Source organism: Lissotriton helveticus, chromosome 1_1 (assembly GCF_964261635.1).
Source record: "Lissotriton helveticus chromosome 1_1, aLisHel1.1, whole genome shotgun sequence".
NCBI lineage: Eukaryota > Metazoa > Chordata > Amphibia > Caudata > Salamandridae > Lissotriton > Lissotriton helveticus.
In genome coordinates, this window is record NC_136057.1 from 1,882,208,244 (window position 1) to 1,882,235,356 (window position 27,113).

The window sequence follows — 27,113 nt, forward strand, 5'->3', positions numbered from 1 at the left end:
GGAATAAGTTAAAGTTTTGTGAAACTTGCTAATTTTAAATAAAATTATATATAGGCGTACGTCAAATGACTTTGCATACCCATAGTCAGACTGCCAAGTAGATTGTCTCAACTATAGTCTTTAACTGTGTTGTCTAGTTCAGAAACAACTGATTAACTTCTTGGTGGTGTTGGTGGCTAATAAAGTTTCATAGTGATCATCTATGTTTCCCTGTATCCCAGGTATCCCAGTTACTGGTCGTGGCCTCTAGGGTTTGAGTAGCATGTTGGGGTATTTTTCCTCTTTTTGTTTGTCTTATTTGAGGGGCTAAAGTTGTGGGTTCATCAGTTTGGTCCATGCTTTGGGCTTGACAGTCTTTGATTCCTGAGCCGGTTATTAGCCACAAAGCCATTTTCCAGCATGTTACAAGTTGATGGAGCAGACTATGTGGTAGGTGGAATGTAGATGGGTGGGAATTATGATGAACCACCCACAGCAATGTAGTCTGATGTTTATCCTTGCAATGGTGGTGTTTAGGGTGGTATATAGGAGCAGTCGGAGAGTAATTGAGTTGTTGCCAGGTTCACAATGAAGTTTGGGTTGTCAATGTGTGTTTCTCTTGTTTGCTGAGTTGATAAGTGCTATTTTGTGTTGTTTTTCTGCTCTTTGAGTTGGGATAGCGAGAACTAGACTGGATCCATATTAGCGGGTAAAGGCAAAGACCAGAGCATGGCAGTCAGTAGCTGTGTGACAGTCTTTATTGAGGCAGGTGACGGATGCTTAGAACCTGTTTAACTGGGCGACCCGATAAACTGTTGGAGGCGTGATATACGAAGGATAAAGCATACACATGAGGGTGACCTTGGAACTTGTCCAGCTAAATGCTCACCAAATCTGGATGTGAGCTTCATCCTGTACTAGGTAGCTCCAAAGACCGAATACTGCTCGAGCGGGTGCATCCAGAATCCAGAAAATAGGGCTACATTCAGAATCACGGTATATAAAATAGAAGCCACTGGATCAAGCAATACTGGCAGCAATTTAATGGCAAACAAGACTGTAAAAAACATGAGTCCACGTTTTTTATTATAAGTTTGGGTCTCTGAAGAGAGCCACATACCATTATCTCTTCAATTCACAAAATGTAATACAATTTCATAAAACGCTTTAAAAAAAGTAAACATGTTGATGCAGTACATTTCATTCACTAGAAAAAAAATTAATAGCTGCCGTGCTTTATCAATATATCAGAGATTCGATCTTTTTAACAGAGGCTTTACAAAATAACGATGAGAAAAGTGTAACCCTGGACATATACAAATCACATGGTTTGAATCTTAAATTGAATTATTGGTACATAAATCACAGATTCTTTCTTCTATGGGAAGATTCCCCAAGCATCAGTTATACATTTCAGCAGCAAAATGTTAATTCTTATTAGCAACAGTAAACATTGTACACCGTGCTCAATGTTTCAAGTTAAGTAGGGTTGAAGTATTTTCAAGGTGCAAGATGAAACAATTAATTTGTACTTATCCTCTTTTAGACAAGACTCAATATTAACACGCACACTAATACTGCCCCCTGCTCTTTTAACCAACCTTTTAGTTGCAGCAGGGACATAACCCCCAAAGTGTCCTGTTTTAATGGGAAAATCCTTAGCTGTGTTTGAAATGTAAAAAATATATAGATGTTTTTCCTCTCCTGTTAAAAACTTCCCTACGCAATAAATTTCTCTGTCAAAACGTCACTGCTGAGCATTCGATAACCCCAACTAAACACTGCAGCTAATGCCAGTACAGACGCACTTGTGAGAATCAATTCTGATCTAAAGGACTGGACAACTGCCAAGGTATTCTAGTCACAGAGGTTCCATAGGATTATGCCCTGTTATGTCGATTAATTCCCTCTTATTTACCTCAATAATTTTGGATGCATATAAAGGATTTGAGTGATCTTCTAGCTGATAAACCAAAACTAACTCGTCAAAATGCTGACGGCCCAAAGGCATTGTGAATAGATCTTACACCCTTACCATGGGAGATTGCCTTGCTGGAAGTCGGTTGAATGTGATCCTCTTCGTTTAAATGACCAGAAAAAAAATATTTCCTAATTGTGGTAAGATTGTACAATTTATAATGTTTCTTTACCTACTTCCCATGTAAAACGTATGTTCTTCCTCTCCCTTTGAAAATCATTACCTTGCCTTTAGCCAAATTAATAATTAAAAAAAAGAAATTTGGTTTGCATACTGTTGAAGACATTTCATAAATTTTTCTAAACTGTTATGCATGGTATACAACCTTTACAACGAAACTTTTACAACGACCTACCATTACAACGCAACTTTTACAACGCAAACTATTACAACGCATTGCGCTGGGGGGCGCTCTAGGATAGGGAATAGGTTAATTTACTATCAAATAACCTTCCCTACTATCCACGGGGACTGGAGTTGGAATAGTAAATTAAACTATTCACTATCCAGCACCCCAAAGCGCTATGCGTTGTAATGGTATGCGTGGTAAAAACCGCGTTGTAAAGGTAGGCGTTGTAAAAGTATGCGTTGTAACGTCATACATCCGTTATGCATGAGGTCAAAAATGTCAATATTGTACTCATATAATAGGCAGGGAATCGGATGATCTATTTTCGGTGCATCACCCTTGCAATTGCTTAGAACCCGGGGCGGGTCATATATAAGAAAAGACAACGGGGGCCATAAGAAAAGACAAAGGGGGCCAGCAAGCACCCATGTTTAAGACCATTTACAGTATACATTTTAAACAAAAGATCTACATCTCCCCTTGTAGCGCCTGGCATCATGTGGAGGTATGCAGAGCTATGAGTAAACGTAATAAAGTCTCAGGAATACCTAAAATTGACATTTTTTCTTATGAATCCCAATTTCGAGCCTCTAGGGTGACAGACAGGAGACACAAACCTTATAGCCAGTGTACCTGAGTATCATAAATAAACCCATAGAGAACAGTTAGATGAGACTATGAGGGATGATAAAAAATGAAACTTCGAGTTTAGGGACATGTCCCCAGGTTAATCATCTTGATGTCCCTATGGTACTGCTTGCAACCTTTGTATTTCAGAGAACTTGGTTTCTGATCTCTTGCCTTCTGATTGTTTGCCTATTCCTAGTCTACTTGGTCCAATTATCTGTAGTCTGTCACTCAGATTGCCTAGGAAGTTTTTGTACACATACCACGTTTACCCTGCCCTAGGAGTCTTTAGCTATCACTACCCAGGGGGTCCTTGTTTCTTCACACACCTCTTAGAAGTAAGTACATCTTTAGAATAAGTTTTTGTTGAGGATTGTTTTTATGGTTATTAATCACTAGTAAAATGTCTAAATTTGAATTTCTACGAATGTAGACCAAAGGCTCATCGCCAAGTTCAAGGGCTGTGTGTTGTCACGTATTTTGAGTCTTCCAGGGAAAATGGCATGTGGCGTCAGTTTTGTTACCCCTACGCTTTTTCCACAAAACCACCACAGGCTTGTGTCAAAATTCCTCAATTTCCCAAAAAAACAAGAGATTGAGAGAGAGAACATGTGCAAGCCTGGCAACTGGAGTATGAACTAACCATAAGCAGGAACTGTAAACGCTAAAAGTTTCAAGGAATCAGGAATTTGTAGGTGGGACTGAAAGCTTCCAAACCGCCCCATACAAAAATTCACCCTTCCTCGTCTTTCATGGCAGTATATTATCTTATACAAATGCCAGCTAATACAACTAACCTCAGGAGTTGTTTGGTTAGTGTTCTAGTGAATCAACTGGGCTCCCAAAGGCACAGCTTGCCACAAGCTTCTAATAAACAGAATAAATGCACGTGCCGCTAACAAATTATCCTGACATCTTTTTAAGTCACAACATACGACAGGAACGTTATGTTTGTTGGATTGAATTCCAATTATTTTATTTGCTTCTTATTTTATTAATTGCTCTTATATTTGATAATATGCTTTATCAAATTTTTACGTAAGCTAAAAAACCTTATGTACACAACAAAAATCACATTCTTATTTTCAACAAACCTTCCTATTTACAATGATACATTCCTAACATTTCCACATTCAAACATCAGTCATCGCTCAATTATACCAATACGAAAAACCTTTTACAAAAACAGACAAAACAAAGATACATCAATGATTCAATATGTGCTGGAATCATAGTGCCCACACCATCAGTGCTTGCTTCGCCCTGCGCACATTACACTTACATAGCAAGGAAACTCATGAGACATATTTGTGGGAAACCAGTGATGCAGGTTTATTAGCGTACAACACAGGTACTGATAGGTGGGTCATCTTACAGGCGATCCAATGCAGCAGCCTCTCGCTGACCCGCATGCCCAAGGAGCCATCTTGCACGGCGAGGCGATGCTCTGACGGTGCAGTACATTATCACTTTATTTCGTTAGACTCCCGCCCCCCCTGTCAGGGCGGGAGATGAGGCACACCCCCGGTCGGTTCAGGCCCCCCGACCGCCCAAAGGACTAACAGGGCGCCGACGCTGTTTCCTGGAACCCCCTCGGCTCCAGGTTCTTGGCTCGGGCACCCTACTGTGCCAGGCAGAGGTATTTAGACTGTATCCTACTGCCGCAGAGGTACCCCTACTGTCCATCTGCTTCCAGATCGCCCTGTACTCCGCCACAGCTCTGGAGGAGGCTTCCGTCGATGACAGAGCCCCCCACCCACCTATCTACTTTCTGACACTGTTTCGTGCACCTCTATCATATTCCCCTTTTGTTTCATGCACCTCTGTCATAGTCCCCTTTGCCACACCACTATGGAGATATCTTAACAACCGTTCTTCGGACACGCCCTTAGTTCCATAAGCCGCACCTCTAATGGGGATGCGTAGGTACAGGTAGAAAAACACACCTTTGTACACAGGGTGCTGTACTTGTTTGAGCCTCAAGTGCTCTATTACATACTGGATACCCAGTTGTCACATGGTAACGCCCCATCCGAACCTGTACGCACTTTATTATGCTACAAGGGTAGGTCCCACTCCACAGGACTAGTTACCCCAACATTGCTCTCGCCACCTTGGGACCTGAATAACCCATAATTCATTGACTCAGGGCACCCGCTTAATATGTCCTGTCCCAGGGCCCTCCACCTCTTGTGAATCCTGCAGTTTGAATTAAGCTGTTTGGCATTAGCTGTCGATATCTACAAGAGGGGCCGCACATCCTCGCTTGGTCCCTGCTTCTCTGTTGCATTCTGCATGTTATTTGCAAGATTTTATTGTATGCTAATGGAACACCGGTGATATTGATCCCAGGAACCAAAAGAGATGGGTCTGACAGGCATAACGTTAATGCCTGCAGTGAAAACGCATCATGTATCAACAGATGACTGATTACATTAGTATTTGTTATAGCTTTACTTGCAGCTCATAGCTAGAATCCTTCTAACGTACCACCGTGGACTATGAAGGATATGGGACTCCTGTACCTTGTGACCCTCGCCGTCACATAAACACTATGTATACTGCTGTTATTACCCACTTACGCAATGTATTGTACATGTATAATGTGCATGTTACTAAAAGCGCTCTACCATCCTGTAATGAGAAGAGTAGTGCTATAAGGAATGAATAGTGTTTCATCAAACGTAATTTGGGTAAGTACCAGGACAGAGAAAGACATCTGGCAATCTTACAGTGCCTGTACTCATGTGTAGGATGTACACCATGGCAGCTAACCCACTGAACAATCTGTTTCTAGTGGTTCTGCCTCTATTACATTAAGCGCTATGAAAAGAGTAATGCTATTCTGCAACCAGTGCTACATGTTTCTGAATATTTTACACTTTAGATGGACCAAGTTCATTCTGCCATTAGCAGTAATTATGACAATGGATTTTCCGTCCAATTGTCCTTCCGGTTTGAAATTATGGCCTAATTGCTAGGTGCCTTTCCAAGTTTTGAAGTACCACTGTTAATAACATAACATTGTTCCATGCCCTCCCCCTACACCTCGAGAACTCCCCTTGTTCCTGACGTTTCAGGTTTCCCAACACTGCATTCTTGCTCTGAAAATACAGGAGGGTAGTGGCTTGCAAGGAGTAATGCCGTCCTAGAGCACATTCCTTCACGTTAAGGCTAAAGCATGACAGTTCCGTTAAGAAGTGGCTATTCGAGTCTGTTGAAGTACCCTGTTGGGGTCACAAGATTACGTGAAACAGTTCTAGTGTGCCAAGGAACAAGATCGGTCATGGTAATACTTGGAGATGGCAACTCTACCCACCTGGAGTGCACATATTCCCTAGGAGAGCTACATGTTGCTGGCAAGGGAGATGTTGTTAGTCAACTTGTGGAAAAGTAAATTTTGTCATGTTCTGTGTCCCTACGTGTCATCCATCATATGTTATGTGTGCATGACCAATATGCATATGTTATTCCCCATGTCCGATTAATGACGCACTTACAGTTGTGCCTTCCTCTGATATGTCATTTTCCAGGCCTCGTGAATACTACGAATATCAGGCCTATGTAAAGCTACGTTGCCACGTTTCTCAGTGTGCACGTTATTCTATTATAAAGTCCCCGTTTCTAGGCCTCAAAGGGGCCTGGACATCAGATTCAGCTCCTGTCTCCTGAAGCCTCGCTGAGGAGCGATACAGCCCCCACCTGTATCCTCGACCTTTCACTTACTTCCTGCCTCGCAGTGCCCGGTGCAGCTTGGCTCTGCCTCTGAGTCTGCCAAGAGTATGTTATAGTTCCAGTTATCAGTTCAGTCCTCCTTCTCTGCATTCCTAAGCTACTGAACTGCATCAATAGTTTCCGTCATTGTCTAGCCTATGCGGCTCCACGTTAGAGAAATACTGCATTTAATGGTCATTTAATATTCTTCATCACGCACTACATGTAGAATAATGCATGGTCCAGTCTTAGAATCAAGTTAGCCTTTCCCCTCCTGACTTCTAGTTTATATCAACATGTTCCCTAAACATCAGATACTAGATAGGGTTTAGGTACATGTCGCTCCGACCCTCCAGACTTTAGTCTCTGCTCCTAGCACAGAGTTCGTAGCCCCCAGCTTCTCCTCGTAACACGTCATTGCCAGTTTGCGCGCACCACCAGGTTAGAGGTCCCGGCTCCTTAGGTAGCCCCCTCCAATGTTTCCGCCCCATTCATGACATATTCTGTTACGTCTGCACCACATGTCTATGTATACGCCCAGTTACACCTACTTTTACTCTTATCTTTCGCGACTGCTACGCGTCACGCCTTCTGCTCCACCCACTGCTACGCCTACTGCAATGTAATGCTATGTGTTCGCATTATGTATATATGCTCTTGTATTGTTATTAAAAGTTAGCGCGCTCACCCCAGCCCCAGCAGCTGCTGGGCCCCTGTTCCTATGCAGGTTGTCCTGTTCCTGTCCTTATGCTGTATTAAACCTGCAAAACTCCTACTACCTCGAATCTTGACTCTTATTTATTGAGCTATCTGTTATGATATATGTCTAGTCAAAAATAGGGTATTATTTATTTATTTACCACATAATGGCGCCCGAATAGGGACTTGCCCTTTCCCCACGCGTCGGTGAAGCCACGCCGACCCCCTGACCCTCTGCAGTCGTGACGGAACTCTTCTGCGCAGTGGCAGATATTTCTGCTCACGTATCCCCCAGGCCCACGGAGGAGACGGAGGAGGCGGTCCAGCATCCAGACGAGACGGTGGAGGAACGCGGCGAGTCCCGACCAGAGCCCAAGCCAAGAGTCCAAGGTCCGAGGTATCCGGAGGCCCACCCGTAACTGAAGTCCGAAGTTCGTTGTCCGTCCAGTCCAAGGCCTTTCCGTTCTTGCTGCCCGGTGAGTACCATTGCTGGGGTAGTATCTAGACAGGGTCAATCTAAATTGACTCTGGTCCGTGGGTTGGTGGTACCCAGGCCCACTAACGAAGTGTTCACCTAGGTGGATACGGGTCTTGATGCGTCCCTTTATGGGACCGGTATGTTCCGTACTGTTTCAGCAGTGCATCCAGTAACTCTAGTCTGTTCCGTTCTCGAGAAATTCTTGTGTTTCTGTTCTTAGTATTCCAGGTATTCCGTCCGAACTGTTATGTTATGATGTTGTTCAATGTATTTCCAATATCGTGGTATGCCTGAATTGTTTTCCCAATTGTTATTGTTCCTCGTCTATTGTATTGTGTTCCGATTCAAGTTTACAATGTCTCTCTTTTCGAGACTACGTCAGTTAAAAACTAGAAAGGGTTTGTTAGAAGAAGCAGTTCCTGTCCCGCCCAGGGACAGTCCAGGTCATTTTATGTATCAGAAACATGGCATAAGTGCCATATTGTATCTAGATTTATGGGTAGATTATACCAAACAGTTAGAAGAAAAGTATAGATGGCCCGTATCGGGTACATGGGATGCCGAATGCATCATGCGAGTAGAAGAGGCATTATGGAAAAAGAAAGCCAGACAGTCACAGAAAGATGCCATCGAGTTATGGCGCAAAGAAGCTCATAAGAGAACCGAAAAAGAAATCAGAAAGACAGAACTAAGTAGAGAATCCCAAGAACGAGCCCAAGAAAGAGAATTAATCGAGATAGGTGAACGAGTCAAAGCCGAACAGTCAGACAGACAGAGGCATGCCCTCATTAAGGGTATGTATCCTCTTCTTGCTGAGGGCTTGCCAAAAGCGACCCCAGAGGCATCCAGTAATTTCCCGCCACCATTAGTTCCGACCAAGCTACGTCACAAACCGACCGCAGCTGATATTTTTATTTCGTCCTATTTGGACGACATAGTCCCCGAATATGCAAATCCTGTTCACGCTCCGCCAGTCCCTGTAAATCAGGTAATTCCTGCTCCTCCAGACACCGGGGTGCCCTTAACAGCCCCCCCGGGTCAGCCCGCCATACAAGTCCAGCCCACGTTACAATTACCGACCCTGCCAGGACGAAAAGCATCAGTTGATGATTCCAGTTTAGGGGCCGCAGGGGGAGGTCTTCCTCAAACTCCGCCGCCATACAAGCGTTTATCAGCACTCGAATTACATGCTCAAGCATCACAGCGTACTCCTAAAAGTAATAAGTCTGTCGCAGAAATCAGGCAAACCCTTGGCGAATGTGTCTATGACCCAGTTCCAGGCGAGTTTAATATGGTTTTATATTCCGTACGCATAAGGAGAGTGACCGAGTATCTAGTCACCCTGCCGAATATGAAAGAAGATCTAGACAGAATATATCGTTTCATCCGTACAGGGGATGATCCAGAAAGTATTAGTGATGCCATGTCTCAAAGGAAAGCCGAGATTCAGCGTATGATATTAAAGTTCTTAATTAATTGTCTAATAAGAGAACAAGATTACCCGTCTAAAGATCCAGCGGAAATGAAAATCCTGACAAAGTGGAGTGATAATATAGCCGAAGGAAAGCACAATACCATTAGTGCCATGGAAAGTATGTACAAGAAAATTCGTAGAGAGATAATAAAGATACACGAACAGCGTAAAGCAGCACAAGTAAGCGAGAAAGAAAGTACCTCTGATCCTGAAGAGGAAGACGACGAGAATACTGCCAGAATAGCGTATGTAGGGAAACCTAGATTTCCAGATCGCCATTTACGTCTAGAACCCAAGTCCATTTTCCATCATCCAGCACCAGAACAAGGTTCCCTAGAACAAGTATTTCAAGCTACCGATCACATTCTGAAATCACGAATCGGTTACAGTGAGTTAAGTACTATGCATGAACAAGAACTAGTCCGATCAGCAGTCCGATGGATTACTGATTCTACCACTTTTCCAGACGAAATAGTGGCACAAATGTTTCTGAAAATGCCCCCAGCCGAGCAGCGACTGGTGGGTATGTATATGATTCAGTACCTCATTACTCTGTATGAGGGTCAGCACTCTGATCCAGGTCCGTTACATGATATCTTGAACGAGTTACTCCAGTATAGATGGAGAGGTCTAGGTACCGATTTAATTAGTGTCATTCTAGAACAGCGTCACAAATATAGAACATTCTTGAACCCGCATTTTGTTCATGTCTCACCCCCAGAAAGTAAATCATTCTACATAGACAGACAGAATCCGTTACGAGAAGTCCACCCAGTTAAAGGAACGGGTGGCGAAATGCAACGAGTGTTTGTATACACTCCAATCACAAAGATGGAACTCCTTGAAATGAAGAAATTAATTCCCTGTCATGACAAAGATCCAGCAGGGTTCCATAGAGAATTAAAAGACATGCTCCGTATGGGAGAATACACTTACCCAGATATCATTAAAATGTTAAAGGTTCTGCTACCCGCAGGGGTGTATGAAAAGCTAAAGGAAAAAGAATGGGAGGTGGGAGAGAAAAAGATCGATTGGACAGTTCTAGAAGCAGAAGACAAGGCACGAGTACCAGGTACCGGTCTTGGAGATAAATGTAAAGAATTACCAGAATTATTGATTCAAGTTTTACCCAGATTATTGACAACTAGAAAAGAAGACTGGGATGCAATCTCAGCCTGTAAACAGAAGCAAGATGAAGATATTAGTGATTTTTATTCTAGTTTTGAAAAATGTTTCAGTATCAACAGTGGTCTCAAGACAAGTAGTGAGTCATATCCTCACCTTTTTGTTACTAAATTAGTCGAGAATTCAAGTCCACCAATTAAAAATCGAGTTTTGAAAGTCGAAAGCACCTGGCAAGCTAATACTCCGTCCCAGATGCTCCAGATGCTCCAGTACCACCAGAATAGAATCAGGGAAGAGCAAGAACACGAAAGAAAATGTATGAAAGACACGAAAATGAAAGTGCTAGTTGCACAATCTGTTCCTCAAGACAGTCAGAAGAGGGGTCCGAATCAAGCCAGTCATCCTGCAGCACCCGTTAAAGGGAACTGCAATTATTGTAAACAGCCAGGTCATTTTATAAATGAGTGTGCAGTTCTGAAACATAACATAGCTACTGGTAAGACTAAAGAAAGACCACGTCCGCCTAGACAAGAGCAAGTTTCACAGATTCCTCAGCCACAGAATGCACAACAGACAGTTACAGCACCGCAGCCCATCGCTGCAACACAGCATGTTACATCGCAGATGTACCAGTATGCACAGTCTGAGTATCCAGAGTACCAGCCATATTCATGAAACAGCCTAGAGAGGGAGGTAGGCTTGCCTCTCATCGAGATACCTGTAGATCAAGAAGGTCCCTATGTTCACAGTCAAGTATTAGGGAAAGACAGAAAGTTTTTGATTGATACAGGGGCAAGTAGGACCACAATTAGTCACGCCGAAGTTCCAGGGGCTCCGCTCTCAGGCTCTAGAAATGTTTCCCTTGGATTTTCAGGAAAGCCTATCGTAAATGAGATTTCAAAGCCAGTCACTCTAGAAGTAGGTCCATTGTCCCGTACTACTGACCTGTTACTTACTAAGTCATGTCCAGAAAATCTATTAGGCATTAAAACACTGAAAGAATTAGGTGCGGTTATTTGTTGTTCCCCGGAGGGAATACGTCTGTTCCTACGTGACTTTAAGGGTCACTATGTATTACGAGATTTTGATTCAAGACTGTCTCAAGTTCCGCAGCATTTATGGGCGCAAGGTCCAACTGATGTAGGATACATGCAAATCACACCCTATCGTGTGACTCTCAAACCAGGTGTAGTGTTACCACGAATCAGGCAGTATAGATTGCCACCCGAGGCTGTAGCAGCCTTATCCAAAATTATTGACGAGCTCATCGCTCAAGGAGTAGTTGTAGAAACTGACTCCAATATATGTAACTCTCCGATCATTCCAGTCATGAAACGTACTGACCCAAATGCACCCCCAGTATATCGATTAGTGATTGATTTACGAGAACTTAATAAATGTATTATTCCGCAGTACCCAGTTGTCCCAGACATCTCTTCCCTATTAACTGCTATTGATTCCGAAGCCACGTTCTTTACAGTAATAGACCTCAAGAACGCATTTTTTAGTGTTCCAATTCATCCAGACAGCCAGTTTCTTTTCGGATTTTGTTTAAATGGAAGGAGCTATATGTTCACACGCGCTCCTCAAGGTTTCACAGAAAGCCCTAGTATTTACAGTCAAGCACTTAAGAGACAACTAGATAATATTCACATGCCAACTGACACTGCCCTGCTCCAGTATGTCGATGATCTACTGATCACAGCCCGTTCTGAACGTGATTGCGAGCGAGCGTCACTGACGGTTCTGTATTTCCTAGCCGAGATGGGGCACAAGGTGTCCCCTTCGAAGCTTCAATTCTGTGTCCAGCAAGTGGTATACTTAGGACACTTGCTGTCCAAGAGGGGTAGGCAGTTGACACCAGACCGTATCCAGTTGATAGCGAGTCTTCCCCAGCCCAGGACCCAGAAGGAGGTACGTGCCTTTATCGGCCTTACTTCTTATTGTAGACAATGGATTCCCCAGTATGCATTTCTAGCCAAGCCACTGATACAGTTAACGACACAGGAGGCAGCCGTATCGACTGTTCTCCCTTGGACATCTGAACATACACTTAGTTTCAACGAGTTAAAGAAAGCCCTATGCCAAGCTCCAGTTCTAGCTACACCGAACTACAGTAAGCCTTTTACACTTTTCGTTACTGAACGTGAAGGTACAGCATTATCTGTTCTCACACAAGATCAAGCAGGACAATACAAGCCCTGCGCTTATTTTTCGAGCACATTAGATCCAGTCGCCCAGGCGTTGCCTGCGTGCCTCAAGTCAGTTGCAGCCACAGCACTAGCTATTAGACAAAGTGATTCCATAGTCTTAGGACATTCCTTGACAGTACAAGTCCCACACTCCGTGGAAGTTCTTCTAAACCGAACACAAACTCAGCACTTGACAATTGCACGTTTAACAGGTTATGAATTGACACTGTTCCAGCCACACATAGAAATTAGACGCTGCAACGTCCTGAATCCTGCTACACTGTTACCACCAGTTAATTCAAATCCTGACCCACATAACTGTGTGGAAGTAGTCAACATTACGACAAAGCCAAGACAAGACCTGACAGACATTCCGTTACCAGATCCTGACCTGACACTTTATGTGGATGGTTCATGTATGAGAACTAGTACAGGAGAACTAGTCGCCGCGTATGCAGTGACTACTGACACCGAAGTTATTGAAACACACCGTATTGATACCCTGTCCGCTCAAGCAGCAGAGCTAGTTGCTCTGACACAAGCCTGTATACACGCCAAGAACCTGAAAGTTAATGTTTACACAGATTCACGTTACGCATTTGGAGTTGTACACGACTTTGGAGTGCTCTGGCAGGAGAGAGGTTTCATGACTTCTCATGGAACCAAGATTCAGCATGGTCTCCTTATTCAAGCTCTGTTAGATGCCATACACTTACCGACATCTATTGCTATCATGAAATGCAAAGCACATACGAAAGTTACTGACATTATTTCTCAAGGTAACGATCTAGCAGATCGCACAGCCAAGCTTACAGCACAGACTCCAGACACTCAAGCTAATCCGACACAGACACATACTCCAGATCCGATTACATGTATGACAGTTAAGGACCCCACTCAAGATGTCATAGATATCCAGTTACATGCTACTCCCGATGAAATCAAGAAATGGTCCGAACAAGGAGGGGTCCAGACAGATCAAGGATGGTTAACGAAGGGTAGAGCCACATGGTTTCTCCCCGACTCTATGGTTCAAGTCATCATTAATACCGCACATAGTCCAGCACATTTAGGAGAAAAAGCAATGTTAGACAGTATCCAGAACATTTGGTTCAACAAACATTTACGAGCTGCAGCTAAGCAAAAAGTCCGTACCTGTATGATATGTTGTCAGTTTAATCCAGGTAAAAGTGTCCCGGTGGAACAAGGTGGTTTCCAGCCTCCTGACCACCCTTTTGAGGTCCTCCAGATGGATTATATTCAGATGGAGCGATGTCGAGGTTTCAAGTATGTCCTTGTAGTTGTATGCGCTTTGTCCAGATGGACAGAAGCATATCCAGTCCCAGATTACACAGCCGCGACCACTGCCAAGCAGTTGGTTCGTGAGTTTTTCCCTCGATATGGACTCCCTAGAGTCGTATATTCTGATAACGGTCAGCCATTCTCATCCGAACTGATGAAGCACGTTTCCCTGTTGTTAGGGTACCAGTGGAAGTTCCATTGTGTACGCCATCCTGAAGCAGCCGGTCTAGTCGAGAGACATAATCAGACTCTGAAAATCCGAATTGCTAAAGTATGCAAAGAAAAAGGTGTGGACTGGCTAGTAGCTCTGCCAGTCGCTTTGTTTTATATGCGCATGGTCGCACATTCCAGATCAGGTCTGTCCCCGTATGAGGTCGTTTTCGGCCGCCCCCCTAACATGTGGGGTACTCCTAGACCCCGAAGTATTACTGATGTTTCATGTAATATGCTGACAGATTACCTAGCTTCCTTGATGTCTGCCCTCAACTCATGTCGTTCACAGGTTGCTGCCGCATTTCCAGACAATACCGAGGTGGCACCGCATGAAATCGTTCCAGGTTCCATGGTGATGGTCCGTAACTTTGACAGATCAAGTCCGCTGGAGCCTCGATGGAAAGAGCCCCGTCAGGTCCTCCTCACCACCCGTACAGCCGTGAAGTTGGAAGGCCGAAAAGGATGGATACACCTTTCTCACGTTAAACTTTTTAAAGGACTGAAACCCGTCTTTAAAAACATTTCCCAGGATATCAAGACTTGTCAAAACATTGTTCTTAAGGACTGTCCCGCAAAAGACATTGATACAACCCCTCCCTTGGTAGAGAAAACTCCGCAGCAGGAGTATAAGCAAAAACTACGGTCTAGTAAAATAAGTCAGTCAGTTTGATTGTCTAAGTCCTCCCCTAGGTGAAACGGTTAGACTGTTTCTGACATGTATAAAATAGACCCCCATAGTGAGAGAGTTAGTAAAAACTCAAACCGATGTATCGTTTTTCTAAGTTTCATATTATTCATCAGCATTATGATTTCCTGCACCAGTTATGCCTTTTTCCTGTGTTTTCCAGTTCTTCATGTAAATAAGCCTGCTAATGCTACAGCAGAGCACACGTTTAGTGATCTGCCTCCTCACGAATATTCATATCGCCTTGCTATGCGTAATAACTCATTTATCCGCATGTTACATTACTCACACCAGACCAGCAATGCCACTAATTGTTGGGTGTGTGGTCGACTTCCCCCTTTCCAGACACCGAAGGGAGTTCTGCCACTCTTTCCTTATCCTTTTTCACATAATGGTTCGTGTGGAGCATGGTCCACGTTAACGTCATCCTCAACAGATATGTCTTTTCTTAACAGCACATGTTTCCCAGACAAGCAGGGTCTCCCCCACAGAACAGGTTTAGATCTAGAAAATGAAGTGTATAATTTAGGTAATTATTCGTCGAATTTCATGGTCCTGAATGTTCAGTCTGATACTACTCCAGACTCACCTGCTATTTCAGTACTACCAGTCAAAGGCGAATTATGTGTCCGAAATAAGGGTTCCGTACACGTAGGACATAGTGATTGTACTACTATTGTCAAGTATAGTGACAGTGGGAAATCTATTTTCAAAGCTTCACGTCATTCTTATTTTGTTTGTGGTCAGACCGCATATGTTCGTCTGCCCCTCGATTGGGAGGGAACCTGTTACATTGCCTTCCTACTACCACCTGTTTTTCTAGCCCCACCTGACTACCATAGGAATTCCTTCCTAGTACATACTAGACACAAGAGAAACCTCCCGATTGTCGATTATACTGAAACTGCTGCAGAACAATTCATTGATATTGATAAAGGTGTGTTCCCTTATTTAGGTACAGTTGTAAATAGTAAGCTAATTCGTAGGTTAACAAGAACCCTTGAAGCTGTAGTAGATGAGACTGCCTCTGCTCTAGGTAACTTAACCGAAGAGCAATCCTTTATGAGAATTGTCGTTTTACAGAATCGTCTCGTCCTTGACGTCATACTGGCCGATAGGGGCGGGGCCTGTAGAGTCCTCGGATCTAGTTGCTGCATTTTCATTCCAAATAACGCGCCGTCTGTTTATTCAGCTATAACCAGACTTCATAAAATTGCCCATCTGTTACACCAGAATCCAGGCACCTGGACATGGTCCGGTTGGTTCTGGAATATAATTTCCGCATGGGGATGGAAAGTCCTGTCCTTTCTAGGTATTGCAGTAGCGATCATATTCAGCTGCTGCCTCTGTATACAATGTGGCCCTGCGATTTGCGGTATGTGTGCTACCTCTTGTATTCCTAGTCCCAAGCCCCGTTCTAAATCCCGTTCCAAGACAATTCGAGATGAACAAATGGTACTGTATGAAATGATAGATGGTATCATGAATATTGATGTTTCCTGATGGAAACGTAGTGACAAGGAGGGAATGTGGAAAAGTAAATTTTGTCATGTTCTGTGTCCCTACGTGTCATCCATCATATGTTATGTGTGCATGACCAATATGCATATGTTATTCCCCATGTCCGATTAATGACGCACTTACAGTTGTGCCTTCCTCTGATATGTCATTTTCCAGGCCTCGTGAATACTACGAATATCAGGCCTATGTAAAGCTACGTTGCCACGTTTCTCAGTGTGCACGTTATTCTATTATAAAGTCCCCGTTTCTAGGCCTCAAAGGGGCCTGGACATCAGATTCAGCTCCTGTCTCCTGAAGCCTCGCTGAGGAGCGATACAGCCCCCACCTGTATCCTCGACCTTTCACTTACTTCCTGCCTCGCAGTGCCCGGTGCAGCTTGGCTCTGCCTCTGAGTCTGCCAAGAGTATGTTATAGTTCCAGTTATCAGTTCAGTCCTCCTTCTCTGCATTCCTAAGCTACTGAACTGCATCAATAGTTTCCGTCATTGTCTAGCCTATGCGGCTCCACGTTAGAGAAATACTGCATTTAATGGTCATTTAATATTCTTCATCACGCACTACATGTAGAATAATGCATGGTCCAGTCTTAGAATCAAGTTAGCCTTTCCCCTCCTGACTTCTAGTTTATATCAACATGTTCCCTAAACATCAGATACTAGATAGGGTTTAGGTACATGTCGCTCCGACCCTCCAGACTTTAGTCTCTGCTCCTAGCACAGAGTTCGTAGCCCCCAGCTTCTCCTCGTAACACGTCATTGCCAGTTTGCGCGCACCACCAGGTTAGAGGTCCCGGCTCCTTAGGTAGCCCCCTCCAATGTTTCCGCCCCATTCATGACATATTCTGTTACGTCTGCACCACATGTCTATGTATACGCCCAGTTACACCTACTTTTACTCTTATCTTTCGCGACTGCTACGCGTCACGCCTTCTGCTCCACCCACTGCTACGCCTACTGCAATGTAATGCTATGTGTTCGCATTATGTATATATGCTCTTGTATTGTTATTAAAAGTTAGCGCGCTCACCCCAGCCCCAGCAGCTGCTGGGCCCCTGTTCCTATGCAGGTTGTCCTGTTCCTGTCCTTATGCTGTATTAAACCTGCAAAACTCCTACTACCTCGAATCTTGACTCTTATTTATTGAGCTATCTGTTATGATATATGTCTAGTCAAAAATAGGGTATTATTTATTTATTTACCACAAACTTAAATCATGTGATGGGGTTACTGTAGCCTTCGCCTTGAAACTCAATCCCAACTTGAACTGAAATACCTTCCATAAAGAGAGAAGTCCTGGCCTGCGCTTGGACTGTGTATGTCCCGCAGAGTTTGTGAATCGCAATGTTCATGTATATCTGGCAAATTGGCCCTGGCCCACTGGATTGGTTGTATACCCCTGCGCTAGCAGTGTTCCGCATGTCACTAGTGACTTGCACTTAGTGCCTGAGTTGTGTTTCGTGAATGGATTACCCCTTCCCACATATGACACACATGCATTTGCCCTATTACCAATGCATTATATCCTAGACGACTTACAATAAGGTGTATTGGATGTTCGTCACATTCGTTCTAAGTAACCTGACTGAGTCTACCTCCTACAGCCATCTGAGGTTGTAATTTACCAACTGCTACATCAGGTGATACTTGAGCCATGTGGGTGATTTCCCAGTGCGGTTCCTGCATTGGAGACAGAAGACATTCATTAGAAGCCCTGACCCCACTTTCAACCACCGATTCTCTTCAATGAAACAGGGATCAACAATGCCCACTCGCTACCCTGGTCAAGCCTGTTTGGAGCCAGATGCAGTAATGCAGCATCTTGACTAGGTCACTTATTCACATGCCGCATCTTGCCAACAACAATTGTCGTTGTCGAGCGCGATTTCGTGTCACCGCTCAACTCGTTCCCCCAGTCCTCATCTCACAGACACCTCATCCTCCCAGGTTTTCAAAACTGACCTCAAAGATCTCCTCCTTCAAAGGCACTTACAATTGTAACTGCTGCTGTAGTTCACAGTTTAAATTTACACAGTCATATAGGTATGTCTGCAGCTTCATCTTACTCAAGTTACACATTGTTAACTTACACTTTCTTATCCAACACGCCGTAGGCATATTGGTTAATTACTATACTGCTTCTTCCTTTGGTAGCACCATGTGCAGTCCCCCCGGGGCCCTAGATCACAAATACCCACCAATATAACGGGAGTATCTTAATTTGAAAGATCAATAAACCAATCTTTGCCATTTTCAGGGGGAACTGAGCAACCGAAACTTGTTAAATTAGAATTGTATATATTTTTGTTCCGCTCAAATCATAATGAAGTGCAACATACTGCCTTCAATTGAATATCCCCCCGACCTTTCTATACTCCAGGCCTCCTCTTACAGTGTTGGTCTTAGAACACGCTTTCGCTTGCGGCTACTGTTGGCTGGGCAGGCCTAGCTATTCCCCGTCGTACAAGACACGGGCCATCAACGGTCCTGAAGATGCTGTACCATTAGTAGAATCTAGAGCATTAGGCAGTAAGCTAGCTGCCCCACAATACACCGGGCCATCCATTAATGTAATTGAACCGATACTGCAGGCAGTGGACACTTCCCATACTTGGACAGTAGGCTACCCTGATCAGCGTCAATCGATGCTGAAGTGAACGGCCGACTTGCTAAACCTGCTCTGTTTTTGGTAGATTGTGCTTTGACATTTGAGAATGGGAGGGGTCAGCCTACCCAGAAGCTTAGCATCACAAGTCCGTCTGTGCGACGTGGACGGGCTACCAAGTCATGCATGCCACCACTATCCCTTCACATGTCCCTCTGTCCTGCCATCTGTTTCTCAGAGGCTTGCACAATGTGCCAGCAATTGTAGTCCTTAATAGAGCCGTTAGCCGTCAGTTCATAAACTGCTGTTGAAGCTAGACATGATGGTCTGGTCATGTTATCAGAGTGTCAGGTGAGTGTATTCCCGCATAGTTCTTCGGTTGATGGCAGATGCGATGCGTAACTTTGAGGACTGCACCCCGTCCGTCACATTGCATTTGTTGTTTCTCTTCCCTGACACTGCAAGTTTGCTATATATTTGACCATTCCTACTTGTGATGTTCCGCGAGTTGGAGAGCAGACTGGGTTGTTGAGGAGCTGTGCATTGGAGCAAGTTGTACTCTGTGAGTGTGTTGCAACAGCTCCTGGCACATTCTACATGTGTAAGAATTCCTTCTGGGTGACCTTCCGCTTGCGATTGGACCGACGTGTTCCCACTCCCGAGGTGCCCGGTGCCTCCTCGTGGGCCCCAGGTCGGCCAGCCTCCTCAAGCCTACGCGCTTCAATGAAAGCTTGTGCCCATGCTGGCCCTTTAGACTGCGCGACCGCCAGGAATTCGGCCCACCGCCCATCCTGTGGCAAAGCGGCGCCACGGGTGCTCATCGTGAAGGCTTCTGCCCTACCGGGTTCCTGCTCTACTTCTAATCCTAGCCGCTGCCAATCCTTGACCGCCTTCCCGAACGCAATCTGTAAAACAACACCGCGTTACTCAACATAAGCCGGGTCACAAGCGAGCACACCTGTAAAGGAACTTGCGTACAATCTGTAAAACCATCCTGCGTTACTCAACATCAAGCTGTATCACGAGCGAGCGTGCCTGTAAAGAACCTGCGTCAATAGTGCATTCCTTTACATGACACCGTGTGAGAGACCTGTGTTCCGACGTACCACTCCCTTGATGCACTGTGTTGCCAAAGAGTGGCTTGTACTTCGCGACCCTACCGCCCTTCGTCCAATGGGCTGGCCCATGGGCCTTGACCTCAGCAGTTACCTGTTGATCTACGCCTTCCTTCTATGTAACTGCTACTCCTTGCGACGTGTTCCACGTGTAATCTGAAAGAACAACAAAACCGTCAATTGTCCTGTACAAACATTTTCTTTCAACCGTCTCGTGTCCCTCCCAATTCTTGTTCACACCCTCAATATCTGTTTGCCGGTACCCAGGACGTGCGTTTCCGCTTCGCCTCTGCCCCCCCTTTCAATGCCTCACACCTTTCACCACAGAACCATAAGGTTCCCTCCCATTGGGCACCGTACTCGAAGGGGCTAAATATTCATAATGTCACAAAGGCGCACCTATTGGCTATGCCAATGCTTGTATAAATCATTGTGCATGAGTCACCAGAGTCAGCAGCAGCCAATCGTTCTGCTACACACACCCGATCACTTTGTTTCTTATTAACGTCTTGCAGTGGAAAGCCTGCAGGGTGCAGATAACTAGAGGAAATGCGCGTCTGCGTGTGGGACTAACAAGCATGAGTCAAGTGGGGTGAAGTTCGCAGCTTTGCGTGCGGCATGCGGTATATCATTGCAAGCAAGGCCGACTTTTAAGTTGGTGGTGCTCGGGGCGAAAGTCTTTTTCCGGCACCCCCTCATAATCTCCTTCTCCATAAACTTCTTCACTACCCCTCTCCAATGGTGCACCTCATCACTTCATTGCCTATCTCCGACATGCTTCAATTCTGATAGTATTTCTCGCAGTTCACTTCTTTGCAGCAGGGACGTTACCCCTCCACGCTGCTTTATGATGAGCAAAACTGCCTCTAGTTAAAATTATGGGCTCTCACCAGTAGGAACATTACTTATCATGACATTTTTATTGTTGCCTGAACTGATGGACGCACAAGGAAGTTTACGAGTTTTCTAACCAAAATTTACTTTAAACTCTATTGCCCCCCAGGTGTAGCTGCACCGAGCCACCGCTCTAACGCCAGTCTTAATTGCAAGCACCAGCGGGGTTCAACAATTAACACGAACATCTAATTTGCTTCTTGTTTATTTGAAAGCAATATATTGGACGGTGTGGCATCTAAGAATGTGTGTGATAATGAGATGACATGCTAGGACTCGGAGTGAAAGATATTATTTGGGCCTTGCGGCCTGTGTACGTGAAACACATTCCGTCTTAGGTAGCCACGGCAAAAAGCTGACAATAATAAACCATATTTGTAAAGCGCACAATCCCCCGCCAAGGGTCTCCAGGCGCTGGTGGAAGAATCACGCCGCGCCCATGATGGTGCTCGAACCCCCGAACCTATTAAGGGTCTTGCTACGGGACACTGGATCGCTGCTTAACCCCGCTCTCCGGGACACAGGATCGATACTTCGCCCCGCTCTTCCCGCGCCTCGTGGTCACAAACCGCCCCAGGCGCCCAGACGACAATACTCGGGGAAAAGCATTGGAGCACCACATTACACAAGGTCAGATTCATATTTTGGGGCGAGTGGAGATTCAGTGATTTGCCCGACTCTTAAGATGTTGAGCCAAGACTAGAACCGCGGTCCCCAGCTGCGGAGTGCGCAGCTCTGGCGATAATGCCACGTGCTCTCCCTCTATGCGCTGTGGGAAGCATCTATCCACGCGCTGGTGGAATCTGGCTCGCTACCTACCCCCGCTCTTCCCGTGCCTCATTGCCACAAACCGCCCCAGGCGCCCAGACGACAATACCAAGGGGACCAAGCCGACACTAATAATCTCACTAGAACGCGTCTCGCAGGACACTGCAGTGCCCACGTTTAGTTATCTTCCAAGGCCTCCTATGCAATTACATTACAGAATTACAACCATTTGATGTGCTGCCTGAAACAATATGTTGGAGGGTTACCTATCTGTCTCTTGATGCACAAGGCCTTCAGGCACAGATTGTTTCGGTAGCTCTCAATATTTTTACTATTTTGCATTTTTATATGGCGTGAACTTGACTTGTAGGTATCACAGCGCTTTACATGAGCACCAGTTGCACTACAGACAGACACATTCATTTTGGGCATGGGTAGATTAAGTGATTTGCCCGGAATCACAGAATGCTCGAGCCCACTGCCAGATTCGCACCGGGTTTCCCAGCCTCAGGGTAGGTCGCGCTAGCCGTTATACCACATCCTCTCTCCCCTTAAGGATATTGAAGGAGACATCTTTCATATACAGGAGATTCAGTTTAAACCATACTAGATCACTGCCTTATTGCTGTACTTTAGCCATTGCTGCCGTTAAATGTAAAATCAGTCAATTATCTGCCAGCAGCTGTAATGGCCATTTCATAATTAGGCGAGGCCTGCCTGAGAAGATTCCGTCACCCGGCCCGGCTCTGACGGGCCTCGGCTGCAGACGCCCGCTTCCCTTTGATACACCCACTCCTGGAGAACACGAGGGATGTGCGGCGGAGGAACAGCAAGAACAGCACACCCCTGCCTGCCACGCCCGGGCTGGGCCGCTCATCGAGAAAATGGTGGTGATTCCGGGGCACAATGGTGGAATCGCTGCCAGGTGTGTGTGTACGCCGTATTTATACACGCGGAAAAGAGAGATTATGGATTGCTGTAAGGGGCTGTGATGGGCCCTAGGCCCACATGCTAGCAGGCACACAATCACTGACACAGGATACACTGGAGTTCTGGTGCAACTGGCCCAGAGCACGTGCGCTCGGTCTCTTTTATTGATGCTGTGGTGGGTGGGTGTTAAGTGTGAATACAGGTTTCAGCACTAGACTGCTAACTTATGCTGGGCATTACATCCCTTCCCAAATTGGTTAAAAATTAAACCAAACAGAAAAAGTCCAAAACCTGTGGGGGAAAGAAGACACAGAAAATAACACTGGATTTGCGTTTTCAAAATGAGTTTCTTTGGCTGCTTGCAAACCGCAGGCAGTATAGTTCTTGTATTCTGGACTTGCAGTTCTAGGAGGCACGGTCCGCAGTTGTTCGGCGGGTGCTTTCCTTGGCTGTGCTGTCTGTCTGCTGTTCTCAGCCCTGCCTTTGCTTTGCTCCGTTGGTGATGAGAGATAACTAGATGATACGGGTGTTGACAGTTTTCTGTTTTGTTCTCTCTTCTGGCTTCGTTATATTCTTCCGGGCGGGCTTTCATGTTAACTCTTGGCAGATGAATAGAGTAGGTGCACACATCCCTCTCACTAGGATGCCCCTCTCGCCGGTATTCCTCTCTCACCAGATGCCCGGGAGGACCTCTTTGCCAGGCGTCCACTGGACTGGTGTCTTCAGTCGTGGTGCTCCACCATAGCCTTCGGGCCGTGAGCAGGGCGCTCCACGAGCTTCACCGTCGTGTCCTAGTTCCACCTGAAGGTTGGGTTGTAGACTCTTCTCATCGCTCGCGAGGCTTTCGTCCCCTTGGGTCCTGCAGACGTGCATCGGTAGACCTGTCTCCCGTGCGGGACTTGCTGCCACCAGAGTCCCTCGAGGCCTCCGATTCTGGTTTGCCACGGGCTGGTGCGAGGTAGGTCAGGTCCTCAACTTGCAGAGGCCTGAGTAGTCTCGTCATCCAAATCTTCCGCTCAAAACCCAGAGGTAGATGTCTCCAACCGTCTAACTTGCTCTCTCCTGCGATCACCATGTGGATGGATGGCTCGTAGGTGGTTGTCTTTGGTCTGCGCTGCCGGTGCTCTTGCCAGGCTGGTCTTCCATTGCACTCAGGTGTTCCAGTGCGTGTCACTTTGCTTCTTTCCGCAGGGGCGACTTCTTCTTGCAGTGGCAGCGTGCCATTCCGATTTCTCCTCTCTTCCTTTCTTGGGTGGCGGTGTGCCTCTACGATCATTCTTCTTCTCTTCTCCTTTTCTCACGACGTACCCTGGTCCCTTTTCCTTCATCTTCTCTGGCCAGGCTTCCCCATGCAGTTGCGCACTCTGCACGTGTCATCCTGGTCTTGTCCTAGGACACTGTCTTCTTGTCACTCACTTCCAGGGTTAGCGTTGCGACCTGTTCTACTGTTCCTTCTTCATTTTCATTTTGGCGTCTCGCCCTTTTTCTCCTTGTTCCTTCCTGCGACGTGATCTGGTCACTGTACTGCCTTGGCCTTCCCCGCCAGTCTTCTCCAGGTAGCGTGCACTCCACCTGTTTCTCTCTGTTCTGGGCATGGCTCTCGGACGTTGGTCTTTTCTTCTAGTGACTGGACCGGTTGTCGCCATCTTCTCAGTTGATTCTTTTCTTTCCTTGGCGACCATCCTGGGTGTTCGGTTTTCATCTTCGGCATGAGTAGTCATGCTGTGCTATCTTTTCCTGGTCGCTATTCACCGTCCCAGTGTCCTTGGCGCGTGCGCCTGATTCCTGGTTCTCCTGGCACGTTCCGGCGCAGTGCTGCGCGGTCCTGTCGTGCGGGGTGTGGAATTCTTACACTCCTGTCGCATTCTTGCGCGGTCTCCTGGCGTCTTCCTCACGCTTTCTGGAGAATACCTGCGCTGTCTCCTGGCGTCTTCCTCACGCTTGCTGGATAGTACCTGTCGCTCCTGGCGTCGCGGTGCTGACCTTCATTCCTCGCTCTCCTCTTTGAGCACTCCTGGTGCTTTCTTGCACTTGACCACGGTCACTGCTCTTTCAGTTACGCAGCTCCTGGCCGTGTCGCACTTTAGATCCTCCTCTTACTCCTTGCGGCACTCCTGGTGCTTTCTTGCACTTGACCACGGTCACTGCTCTTTCACTTACGCAGCTCCTGGCCGTGTCGCACTTTAGATCCTCCTCTTACTTCTTGCGGCACTCCTGGTGCTTTCTTGCACTTGACCACGGTCACTGCTCTTTCACTTACGCAGCTCCTGGCCGTGTCGCACTTTAGATCCTCCTCTTACTCCTTGCGGTGGCGTCGACAGCCACCGGGCGTGTACTCTGCTCCTTTGTTCGTCCGTGTCGTCGGGTACTTGATGCTTTGGATCGAATCGCCTGTGTCGACAAGACGTCACTGCTCTCTCCGTCGTGTGATTATGGCAGTCTTTTCCCTGGGAATTCTTCTAGTGCTTCCTTGCACTTTGTGGCGCGTTCCTATTTTCTTGCGAGTATCCACTTCCCAGCAGGTGTCTTCTCTATTTGTCTCTGGGCGTCACTTGTGGGGGTTCTTGTGTTGGATGTGCTTTCTTTACTTGTCGTAGGCTTGTCTCATTTTGACCTCCTTCAGTAGAGTGGTGATGCCACTGACGGTTCTCCCTTTGTTTTCCTTCACCTGGCCATAGACACAGTCCAACTTCCTCCTGCCCTTCAGACGGGCGTCGCTGCACATAATCTGTCCTTCACTTGAGCAAAACCTGGACATGTGTCTCCATTCGGTGTTTTGGTGACATTTCCCTGCTTTGTGTGTTTGCACTGTAATCTCTCCTGGCGTGCAGTACTTGGAAACGGCCACCGGGTGGCAGGGGAGCGTTTCCAGCTATGGACGGCAATCTTGTCTTCCCAACACGGTGTTTCACTCCTTCACCTGCGCTGGGTCCCCTGCACCTCCTCGAAGCTGGGACACAGGACTCCGGGCACTATCTCCCACGGATGCCTGCAGCACTGTGCACCACTGGGGACCTCTCATGAATAACCGTGAGTTCACTTCTTTTCTGGGCACTGGTTGAGATATGCGCCGGGCCGAGGTAGTCAGGCAGATCAGAGGTTCCGGTGTGCTTCGACCCGCCGCAGTCTAGATGCCGTTTCTGTGCATCTCGTGCTGGGCGTTCCAATCCGGCTCCGGACCGCAAACTGTCTCTTCCTCTCGCTCCCCGCCACCGCAGCTCCAGTCCTCACATGTTGCTCGGCGGGGAGTTACGTGAGTTTATTCTCCGGTGTACTTTCCAGGGGGGGGGGGGCTTGATGCAGCTTTTCACCGGCTGCGGCCGGGTACCGTAATTACCGCCTCCCCTCCCCCACCGCCGCCACACTTCACACATTTTGGCGTCCTAATTCATGTGTAAACTACCTGACTCTCAGCTTTCTTAATGCGAGGCTCAGGCTGATTATATAAGTTTCTTCTGTGCTCACGCCGGCGTTATTTTAGCAGGGCGAGGCACGCTGCGGTGTACAAGAATGACTTCTTCCTCTGAGAGTCATTCTTGTACACCGCAGCGTGCCTCGCCCTGCTAAAATAACGCCGGCATGAGCACAGAAGATACTTGGGAGGGAGGGCGAGGGGTGGGAGAAACGCAGACCAGAATTGTTTTGAGTGTGAAAAAGGCCGCTTTATTAGGAAACAGGTGCACATTACAATTATAAACCTTGGCAACGCCTTACAAAACTATCCCTCACTAAATAAATAATTAACTACAAACCCCTCCCCCCCACCCCCTCCCCTAAAATTCTTTGACCCCTCCCCCAACCAACAATACAGCATTACAACATTACAACAACATTATAAACATAACATCATCAATAAACATTACGTCATTAATTCAATCATTACGTCATCATTTAACCCCTTTATTAATCAAAACCCCAATCCCATATTGAAAGCCAGGCCCTCTTTAACCATAAACCCTGCCTGACCCTTCACTCCTGCCAATACCCCCCAAAACCTGAACGGTCAAACAAAGACCAACTTCCCCTGAACCTGTCAATCAAAGCATCAATCCAATACTCATCAAACAATCTACCATAAACAGCACCGGGGCAACCAAAAACCCCGCCAGCACCTGTTCCTAGCGACAATACAAATCACAAGAAAAAACCCCCTGCACACCTGTATCTAAGAAAACAGCCTTTAAAATTTTTCAAAAAGGAAAAAAAAAATTCTAACAAAACAAAAATTCGGAGTAAGAAAAAAACCCAGGAAATGAAGGAGAATAATAATAAAATGGGAGGGAGGGAGGGACAAAAAACGCTAAACAGCCCTCCTAGCCACCAGGTCACCAAACCTAAAATGGTGGCTAGGGGGCGGGGACAGGGGGGTTTATAATTGGGCTGGCCAGTCCTACTAGGCCAGCCCAAATCCAGAACATTCTGGCACCTACGCTGTACAAACCCCTCGTGACCCTCCCAAACAGCCCGGGG